Raw genomic sequence first — 11,605 nt, forward strand, 5'->3', positions numbered from 1 at the left:
ACCAGCTGTAGATAATGAAGCACTTCTATTTCACAGACAGACAGACCTTTGAAACTTACTAAGAAAGTTACAAAACAGACCTATGAAACTCACTAAGAAAGTTACAAAATAGATCATTACAAAAGATTCAAGTCAAAGACCAGATAAATTCAAGGATGACAGACAAAAAAGTCAGCTACTTAATATTCAGAGCTTCTTCTAGTCTAGCAAGTCTCTTGAAAATTCAAGACAAGGCCAAGAGTATAGGAGGTATTTTTCCACTAGTCTTGCTCCTACTGCAACTCAATATTTGGGAAGTAGATGGACTTTTTTGATGTGATTTAGCTCAAAAATTCTTGGCTTACATAGCTTATGCCTTAGTTATTTGAGGTAATACAGAAATACTGAACTTTTGCTCAGCAGAGTTCATAGGCACAGTGATCTAAAGTACGGAGTAAACATACAGGAATAAGATTTAAAATTTATGATACAAGGCAATGAGCTGTAATCTAATTACCTGACCTTCAAAAAAATAAAATTCTGGAAATGGAGGAAGCGCCACTCCATAATCTTGGCTTTAAATCTAATCATCTTGTATAATTAGCTGAGGCATGGCAAGTAGCATTAGACTGGAGGATGAGCACAAGGGCCTGGAGGTCTTGGCCCAGGTACGCGTCACAGCACGGCCACAGGGAGAGCCGCCTGCCCGCCCTTAGCGCTAAGGCCGTGGCTGAGGAAACAGGCGGTGTGCAGCTCGATGCTGCTTCCCCAGCGGCCAGCTCGCACGGAGTTACAGCCCGTGGAGAACTCCTCTCAAGGCTTGTCTATGCCTTTCCTGCTAAAGGAGCCGCAGAGCTCTCTGGTACCGTGGCAGAGCCTGCGGAAGGGAGAAAGGGGCGCAGAGAAAGCGCCTCCGGCCCACACGCCCTGCCCCAGCCTGGGCGCAGCCCAGGGCAGGGCGCGGGGCTCCTCCGGCCCCGCCTGATGGCACCTGGCCCGCCCGGCCCCTGGCCCAGCCTTTTCCTCTCCTCTGCCCCCAGCCCTGCTCAACTCCAAAGGATCCAGAGGCTGGGCTCTGCCGGGAATCAGTCACTCGAATACAAGAGAACGTGCCCAAGCACTTGCCTTGTGCACAGGCAGCGAGGAGACAGGTGAAGGCTGTATTTCCTCCCGTCCCTCCTCCCAGGAACACAGGGTCCTTGGTCCGCTCAGCGAGCACCGCTTCGCTCTCAGCCCAGAACTGCTTTTCCAGAGCCCATCCTGGGGCGCCTGAGGGCCCGCGCCTGGAGCAGCGCATCCCCAGGGCACCTCCGGGGCCGGGAAGGAGCCCTCCGGGAGCGCTCCCAGGAAAACGAACGGGAGCGTCGCCAATGCCACCGGGAGCGCTCCGACCTTCGCCAGGCTCCTACCATCAGGTACCACTGCTGTTATTCCCTTTTGTGCTCTCGTCAGCAGCGAGTGCTTTGTTTTTCACAGTTCCCCGCGAGTATTGCAAGCCACACTGGTGTTACTCTGCTTTTTGTGTCCTTTGTTCCTCAAGTAAGAGGGTGCTTTAAAAGAAATTTTCTCCCTTTTAATTAAATCAAGGCTATTGCTGCTGTGATTTGTCTCACTCTTGTCTCAAGAGAAAACTTCAAAATTACTTCTGCCAGAGCTTTGAGTGCTGAAGAAGAGGGCAAAGAGGAGAGAGAAGGCCTCATGCTACTCAAGAATAACTCTATTTTCAAAAAAAAACCTTCTTCATTCAATCATATCTGAAATATCTTTATCGCAGATATCACACATTTCCCTTTTGCATGTTGTTTCAGTTTTTTTCTTTGTGCAACTTGAGATATTCTTCATATAAGTTCTGAAATGTTGGAGACAGTAGATGCATTTTTCAATTTATTCTGATGGGGTTTTTTACATGAACTATCACACAAATACAAAAGCAGTTCACAATGTGTTTCAGTCCTATCAATTCATTACACTTTCTAAGATTTGGTCATAGTTTTTTCTTCACTTGTATTCTTCTGCCTCAGGGATAAGAGTCAGTAAACTGAAGCAAGACACTGTTTTCATTATTTTGGGCCAGCTAAAGAAAAGTAAATTAACACATTTATTCAGGATTTGTGTAGGTAGTAGAAGACATCCTCACCTCTTGTCAGCTCCTTATGGGAAGAAAACAGACTTTTTCATAAGCAAAGCACAAAGGCAGATAATTACTCTGTGTGTTTAGGGGGTCTGATTCTCAGTGGTATTGAAGGTTTATCAGATTATATGATGATAATCAAACTACTGATCCAAGTAGTAAAATGTGAATTTTGACACCATATTTTAGACCACCACATTCTAAAATATGATGTGTAGATGTGGAGAAAAAAAATGAACAGGGGAAATAAGAAAATCACCTGTAACAGTAGAAGGAAGCATCAAGGCTCTTTGTATCAATATGTTGGGTTTACCAGGATGTTTTAGAGGAGGCATTGACATTTTCTGCAAATACTGTTAGAAGATGGATTTCCAAATAATTCTATGTTTTACAAAGGAACATTTCTGAAAAGAAATAGGCTTTCTGAGAGCGTGCCTTCAGCTAGTAAGGCAGTCCAATGAGAAGCTGGGACCAAACAGGGGCTTCTTGTGCTACATTCATGGTTCCATCTGAATCCTCTGGGCTGGCTCTAGGGCTTGGCTGACCCCACAAGTGGTTTGAGGAACCCCTGTTCCATGAGTTTCCAGTGTGATTCCCTGAACTTGTTACTCCTCAGTCAGAGAAGTGTTGAAAGAAAGGAGGATGGAGGGTAGCAGAAGTACCCCTTTGTACAACAGGTTGCTTGGCTGACATTTTAATTTGAAACTATCATACCACAATAGAAACAAGTGTTCCAAAGAGCTGGAGACTTACCTGGTACAGATTGATAGAAAAACATGGAAAATAATTTTCCATCTCCTGTTTTGGTCCATGTGGTTTGAAACTTACTGTATTTCAGTTCTAATTGACCTGCTTCCAAGACAGCCCATGGAAAAGAAAACAGGGAAAAGCATCACTAAAAATAATGTACTGAAGAATGTGAAGTCAGTTTTGGTCAGCACATCTAAGCAAACAAAATCAAAATGATTGTGCATGATCTCCCAGTGGACTGGCGACTGAACCAAAAATTACACTGTTGTCTTGCATTTTTGGCTGACCTAGCCTGTAAAGCAGATTTAAATTTTGGAAGAAAACCCTACTACTGTTTTGTAGCTCCTCCAATTCTTTTCCAACCTATAAGGTAACTTGATGTAACTCAGTGTAATTTAAACTCCAAGCTGACTAAATTTTCAGAACTCGATAACTCTGCTGTACCATATCTTCTTTTATAAGGTATTGAAATTATTTGAAATGTATTTGTTTTGTCCAGCCTTCTGTGACCTGTTGCTCATCCACCTCCTTTTGCTCAACATTATTTTCTGAAGAAAAGTAGTACTAGTTAGTACTAGTGCACCTAGTCACAGCATGCTATAAAGAAAAAAATTATCCACAGTGGCTATTTTGGATCAGTGATGTTTTATGGCAACAAATAAAATGTGTATGAGGGAAGTTTGATCTGAGTCCACTTAAATTTTAAGAAAAATAATGACCCATAAAATTTGTAGAAATGAGCAACAAATCTGCTTTCAGACATTCTGATGTCTTAACAATATACTTTTTTTCTCTTCACGGGTAAGTTGTTTTCAGATCTAGAGATAAACTGAAAATGTAAAGTTGACACAAAATTTTGTGTCTATTAAATTCTAAAAAAGTTATATCAGACACTTAATGCATTACCCTTTTCCTACTGAATATTACAGTAATTCCACAAAGAGGACATTAGGGCCAAGATGAAATTTAAGAGTAAAAAATCAAGTGGGTTTGCAAGAGATAAAGCACTAGAGGTTTTGGGGTGATCTACTTCTGAGTTATTGAAGAAAAAGAAGTATTTTGTTATTGCCAACAAATTGACTTTAAGTTTCTTCTCACTTAACTTCTTCCATAAGAAAAAGACTGATGGTCCTCTTACTCACTTGTCAGTGGCTATATCAAAAAAAAAGAGGTGTAATACCTATTTGGAATATTCAATGTTGTTAATGAAATTTCATGAGCAAACTTATCTCTGCTTTACTGTATCAGAGATTTTCAAAGCCTTATAGAGGGAAAATTGTATCAATGATACCAAGAAAGCACTAAGTGTCCTCAGCTACTATAAATTCAATAAAAGCAGTAAGAGCTCCCCAGGACAGCCAGCAACTTAAAGGCTTGAGGCCTTAGGCACTGTAGTCATTTACACCTGGAAAATAATAGAGACATACAAGCAAAATTGAAGATCCTTTTTACCCTTTGTTTTAAAGCACGATCCTGTCAAATATGCAGTTCTTCTCTAATGCTGTCTCTTTACCAGTAAGGGTGAGTGCATAATGATGCCATTCAAACAGGCTTGCTAACAGCTAGATCAATGATACTTGTCACATGAGTAGTTTCCTGGGCTGCTTCTCAGAGTTAATTTTGATGGTATTGCTTGAAAAAATACATTTAGCTTTTGGGTTCCTTGTATTGATTTTTGTTTTTCTAAATGTAATGCTTGTTTCACCCTAATATGTAAGTGTTTCCTTAAAGTGGATCTATAATGAGGGAGTTTGGACTGTGTTTCTTACCTCTCTCTGCACACTATTAGCGCTGGACTCCCAAGGGTACCTTGTGCAGTGAACTACAATAATGATGTTGATAGTTCATAAAAGGGCTGATGTGACAAATTACTGACCTGTTTTGGAGATTAAGTAACACCACCATCACCAAAGTCTGCATATCACCTTTTTGTTCAGCACAATGCTTGTAAGTATAGAACTAGTGATGTGATTAGTTGTGCTTCTCCCAAGACAAAACACATGTGCAATGGGTTAAAAATGTATGGAGCTTCTTGCAAGATCTTTAGATCTTCCTATGCCTGCTGCTTTAGTTGGGAGAGTATTGGAAGGTGCAGGTTACAAAACTCACTTCCCCATAATACAGAAGTTGCCCTTTTGCCCTATAAAAATACCTGTGATATTTGATTAAGCTGCAGAAGTATCAGTTGGTTCTCTACCTATAATCAGGCCTTCTTGTAACCATTCTCTTTCTGAGGCACTGATGCTTTCTCTCAGTAAGTGGGACATTTATTCCTTTCTCTGATCTTGCTTTTGGTGGTAATGCAACACACCTATTGATTCAAATTTAAAATCCCAAGCAGTACAGATTTAGTAAAAAATGAATTGCTTATCGTCTGTAGGACATCTCTATAGATATTTTTTTAATATTTGTCCATCAATTGGTTTGTGAAGGTAGCCAATAGAAATGATATAAACTGTGTATTTTGTTTCCTTGATATTTTGCTGGTAATTTTTAAACCTTCTCATTTATGCCTGCCAGACTTCAGCTGGGCACATTTTTATGCGCGAAGAATGGTTCTGTGATACACAATGTGTATTTACATGTGTACCACAATAATATATGGTTTTCTACAGGAAGCATAAAAGCTGTTGTCATACTCTTAGAAGTGTTAGATGATGCTTAATTTGTCATTTTATTTTTGGAACATTCAGCAGATTGAGCTTCATTGTCCTACTGATGTAGCCAACAGAGAGTTTGCATTGATAGTCTTCCCTCATTAGCATTGACACTGCTGGTTTTGCTAGCTTTCATCTCTCCCCATAGCTGTTGCTTTGGGTTTTTTGCTACAAGGACTCTCAAGCATTGAAATGAGCACAACTCACTGTTGTCCCCTTGCTGCAGTGGGATTGTAATTTCTGTTCCTCATGCTGTCTCACATGCATACAGTTCCTGAGGAAAAAATGAATTCTGTGAAGTATCTTGCATAATTGTCTGTTCCTCTGTGATGTGTATAATGATGTGTAGCATTATTTTGGAAAGTCATGATCAAAAGTTGAATCCTCGCTGTATTCCTGCTTCATGTTTTATCAACATAGTTGGCAGGCAATGGTCACATCCTCCCCTCTCTAAACAACTGGATGGCTTTTGCTGAGCATATCTCTGACAAAGTGCCACAAAATAAATGCGGCTTTCTGCACAGACAGTGGTTTTGTGTAGTACAAGAATATTGGCACCACAGAGAAAGTAGGACTGCAAAGTGCTAAGCAGATATTGTGGCAGTGGTAGAGCAGTGGGAGAACTTGTACTGAAAATGTCACATACAAGGAAGCCCTTTAATTTCTTCAGTATTTTTCACATTCTCTGTGTGTTTTAGACCTATCCCTTCTTAGTGTGGGTTTAAAAAAAATGTAAATGGAATATGAATTATTTTGGAAGTACAGGACTCTACATTTTGTACTCAGTAGGCCTTTGTGAAGATGAGAGTAAGCTTACTTGAAGTGGAAGTCAAGGTAGGTTTCCAAAAGATGAGCTTCAACACTTCATGCATTTTATATGTGAATGAGTGATTTGTATGTACCCAGGAAAAAAATCTTGTACTATAAAGAATCAGTCTTGAATGTCAGTATTTTGAAGCTTCTGGCTTCTGATTTACCAGTAGCTTCCAATATTGATAGCCATCCTCAAAATTTGAGCACCATGCTTCTTTATTTTTATTTTTATCAACTCACAACTCATGCTAAGAACAACAAAACTCTTGAAAGTGAATTTTCCCTTCAGATGAATATGGTCCACTTGTGAGAAATGCTTATGAACATAAATCTGTTTATTATTTGTTTTTAATAACCAAATAATCAGTATTGATTTTCTAGGTTTGAAATTATATTTTAAAATACATTAAAATGTATAGTAAAAATTCTTTCTTCTTAACTAAGTATTCAAGATTTGAAAGCAGCTGTTATGACAGCCCAAGCCTCCAGATCATTCTGTATTCTGCTGATAAGTACATCGAGACAAACCCATCTCTGTCAGTCGCCCAGCTTGGAGCAGAGCCTTCCCATTGCAAAGTTTGTATTAATGAGTATTGCAGCATCTGTTGAAGAGATGCAGAGATGAACTTTTCCTTGCAGGGAGGGTCTAGATGCCTGGAATACAGTAGCATGATCTGTTATGCAGGGGTTTAATGGATCTGCATTACAAACAATATATTTACCCTCTTGTGTGGGTAAATCATGGTTAGATCAACCTAGAAATTTACTGATATGTTGTTCAGAAGTGTGTGTGCTAATAATGATGTAGCTGAGTTAAGGAAGCAGAAATAAGAGATTTTCAATCAAAAATTCAAAAATAGAATTACTTTGATTAAACCTTAAATGCTATGTACATGTTGCATTAACATGTGCGGCTCCCATTTCAATAGGAGTAACTATGCCAAGATTGATGAATGGCATTTTATGAAAATCTGTCAACACCAGAAAGACTGGGTATCTGTCATTCAGAGATTCTGCTAGTGCCATTTAAACAGGTATGATACAAGTAACTATTTTATTTATATAAATTTTCTTCTTATGATGCAAGTTCTAGTAAATGAGGGAATTCTTGAATTCTTAGGCTTCCAATGACTTGTCTGGGCTATAGTATGGTAACAGATTGCTCACTTACTTTATTTTTCAAACAGACTTTGTTTTAGAGACTCTAAAAGGTCACTCAGAAGCATCAGTGTGGGAAGAGCCCTGTTTTGACTTCCTATCCCAATTAATTATAGCAAACACAGTATTTTATAAAGTTGTAGAACCATAGAATATTTTGGGTTGGAAGGGACATTTAAAGACCCTCTGGTCCAACCCCTGAAATGAGTAGGGGCATATTCAACTAGATTAGATTGATCAGAACCCCATCGGATCTGACCCTGTGTGTTTCCAGTCATCCCACTGGGTAAGTAAATTGATGCAAATATTAAACAGTACTGGTCCCACTACAGACTCCTGAGAGACACCATCATTTCACGGTACTTTGTTTCTGAGTATAAATCAGATTTGTATAATCTATCATATTCTTCCTCAATAGATTCCTTTGCCTAGTCAAATAGATAAAGGGCTGCAGCTATTAGTAATAACACTATCATCTGATTCTCTTGATCATATTTAGGAGCTCAGACAGAACATATTTTTGCTGTCATCATGGTCAGATGATGGGATGCTTTTCCAGTCCTTCACAGTCCTCAATTTGTTCAAGTGGTGTGGTTCCATTTGTATAGCATGGTTTTCCACAACACTAATCCACATAAGTCCCTCAAAGAAAAAACTGAAGAGGGCTGAGGATAATGCATTTAGATACATTTTTGTCCTTACAGAATTCAAAAATACACAAAAAATTACCACATGCTCATGCTGATAGTCTACTGATTAGTTGAAAAGATGTTTAAAGGATAAATTAGGGATCACACAATTTGAACTAGTTCAGAAAAATGTTTAGAGTTTAAATGACAGGAAAAATTATAGTATTTGCAGCCTGGTCCTGGCTTGTCCTGGTTTCAGATGGGATAGAGTTAATTTTCATCTTAGCAGCTGGTACAGAGCTGGGGTTTGGATTCGGTATGAGAATAGTGCTGATAACACACTTATGCTTTGTTTTTTAGTGCTTATTCTAAATCAATAACATTTCTGTGCCCCGTGCTCTGGCAGTAAGCAGATGCACAGGAAGGGAGCATGGGCAGGACAAAATCACACTAAAACAATTAGCTTGGAAAGGCCTCTGAGACTGACTCCAACCTATGACCACACTGAGTGCCACAACCAGTCATATCTTGAACAGCTTTAGGGATGGTGACTCCACCACCTTGCTGGGCAGCCCATTCCAATATTTAACACCCTTTTCTGTGAAGAAATTCCTCCTAATGTCCAACCTGGCACAGCTTGAGGCCATTTCTTCTCATTCTGTCACAGGTTGCCTGGGAGAAGAGGCTGACTCCCACCTGGCTACAGCCTCCTGTCAGGGAACTGTAGTCTGTGAATACATTTCTCATCCATTTTCTTGTAAGTTCTGTACAGAACAGTAACAAAACTATTCAAAGTTACAGAAGAAACCCTTAATTATCACTATAATATGGCAGAAAAATTATTCTGTATTTTGGAAAATAATTGACTACAGATATTATGTGTGTATCTACAAGTTCATAAAGGACTCTTCATCTCACTGCCTGGAAACCAAGTCCTAACTAGGCAAAGATATTACAAGAAGTTTTTTCTGAATGCAAATAACAAATAAAAACCAGTTCAAATAGTAATTTTATCTAACCCCCTATTGCTAAGTATTACTCACTTTATTTGTATGGCTATTTCATTTACTGCCAGCTATGAGGTGGTTATTATACAAGGAAGGGAAAAAAGTAGTGGGTTGAGTCCAGTAAGAAGCTGGAAAAAATCTTGTGATGTTTATGAGAATTTTGGTGAGATTTCTAACATTATTATCAGAAAGAGGGAGACTTTCATGTGTGGTTAATACTTTCAGTTGTCTGCAACACTTCATAGTACATATGACTTCTAAATGACATCCAAATAGTTCTTGAGTATTAACATAGAAGGGATTCTCAGACTCAAATGCTTAGGATTTCTGCTCACTTTGTCCTCCCTTCACCATTGCTCCTTCTAAGAAAAAGTACCATGAAATGTCAATTTGAGAGTTTTTCTAAAGCTGAACTGATGTTTATGGTATGTCAAGTCCATACCATCCTGCAGATAGCTTTTCACTGAATATTTCAGCCAGTAGACCTAACAATTTTAAATACAGCAAATGAAGACCATTACTTTACACCCACTGATAATACTGGGAAGCAGTGTTCAGTGATGATGGTGCTCCCGGACTCAATGCAGCTCAGCCAAAGTGGGCGTCAGAGCAGTTGAAAGCCAACTCATGTCTCCTGCACCAAGGTACAGTAGGGCTCATAAGTGCTGGCGGTGCAGAACACTTTGTGTTTATCTCCTACAGAAAACAAGCCCTTGTGTCCCTTTGATTTTTAAACCAGCCTGCTCCATCTGGCACAGTCTGCGTTTCTAAATAAGGTTCATCTCTCTGTTGCCTGCCTAAGGAACAATGGAAAAAGGACCCTTAGAAGCAATTTAAACTAAGGTTCCTGCACAAATGACTAATTTCCTGTTACAATTTTACCTAACTGTGGTGCCTGCTTTTAGGGGAAAGACAGAAATTTCTATTCAACCACATCTATTGTTTTCCAGATTAGTGCAAATATTTGCCAGAACACTTCAGATTGTTCTAGAAAAAGGGTAACGGTGTCACAGGGAGGTAAAAAGAGAAAGATCCTCAACAACCTAATAACTTAGTTGATTTTTAGCATAATGGAATTACCATAACTCACAAATCTAGATAAGTTAGGAAATTAAACATTGCAGTGGGAGACACGGAGAATGACCAGCATGCAGAAGAAAGTAAATTTGGATTATACCAAAACTCAAACACTTATGCTCTTTGTTTTCCCACTTTAAAGTGTCCTCATTGTCCTCAGAATCTGAACATTCTTGTAGTCTTGAAGATCATCATTTTCATATGAGCTTGTAAAATCTTGCTACCCAACTTTGTTAAATCTGTGAGGTTTTCAAGTGGGTTTTGTAATTGCAGAATGATCATGGATAAGTAGATGAATCATGGTTCTTATTAGGCATGATAGTCATTATTTGTATACTTCTGTCATGTTGTTTCTTAGTGTGTTCCTTGGACTGATTAGTTCTGTTCTGTACATTCATTTTCTCTTGAAAGTTGTCCATTCCCTTAGACTTCTCTTAACTGTGTTTGGATTTCTTGTATGCCTGCACTTCCCTCTCAAAAGTGACGGGGAGGGAAAGTGTTACTTTTCATGAATACTTATAATTGATTTAATGATGTATTTTCAATTATTTGCTACCTCGGTCTTTCTGTTTATCTCATACTTCACTACTGATGAAAATGTAGTAGGTATTTTTAGTGACGTCTCTAATTAAAAATCTTTCTTCCCTCACTTACAGGATATTTACAATCACTAATTATCTATTCAGTATACACAATGCTTTTGTCATAGAATGACAGCAGCCACTGTGTTTTATCTCTCCTTTTGATATTCTCTCAGTCTTTTTTTTTAGGCTTGAACAACCTAAATATTCTGCTGTCTGCAAATGCTGCCACTTGCATTCTGTTATTAAATAGTGATGTATAGATTCTGTCGTGACATCTTCAATTGAGGCATCTAGTTTTCAAACCAGACTTTTCTTCCAGTTTATTGTGTTACTATAGTTATTTACACAGGCAAGAAATGGCCCCAACAAATGGCAAATGATGTAATTGTAAGTATCTGCTGTCAGTGCTTGAAAACACTACACAAATTTTGACAAGCAAAGGGCAAATTAGTATTTTTGGAAGTCCTAGTTATACAGCAGTTCTCAGGGGGAAAAAAGGTGGGGCAGGGAAAAGGAGGGAATGCTGTCAGTCTTTGGCAGTGAAATAATGTGCCAGAAGTCTTAACAAGAGCCTATTTAGTGACTTTCTGAAACAAGGCACTGTAGGTTAAATAAATGATTTTATAAATGCATGGAAATTATGAAACTGACTTTCAAAAATTTACAGACCCTATCCTACAATTGATTAAAATACAGCCTTTCTAAACATCTCCTCATTCTGTGTCAGCCTTAAAAGGATGATCTGGCCTTGTGCCTCGCTATCATAGTTCATAGAAGCAGGCTGGAGAGGATACAGAGAAGGGCTGTGACAAAGAGGATC

The sequence above is a fragment of the Anomalospiza imberbis genome, chromosome 4, assembly GCF_031753505.1.
Source record: "Anomalospiza imberbis isolate Cuckoo-Finch-1a 21T00152 chromosome 4, ASM3175350v1, whole genome shotgun sequence".
In the NCBI taxonomy this organism is placed as follows: Eukaryota; Metazoa; Chordata; class Aves; order Passeriformes; family Viduidae; genus Anomalospiza; species Anomalospiza imberbis.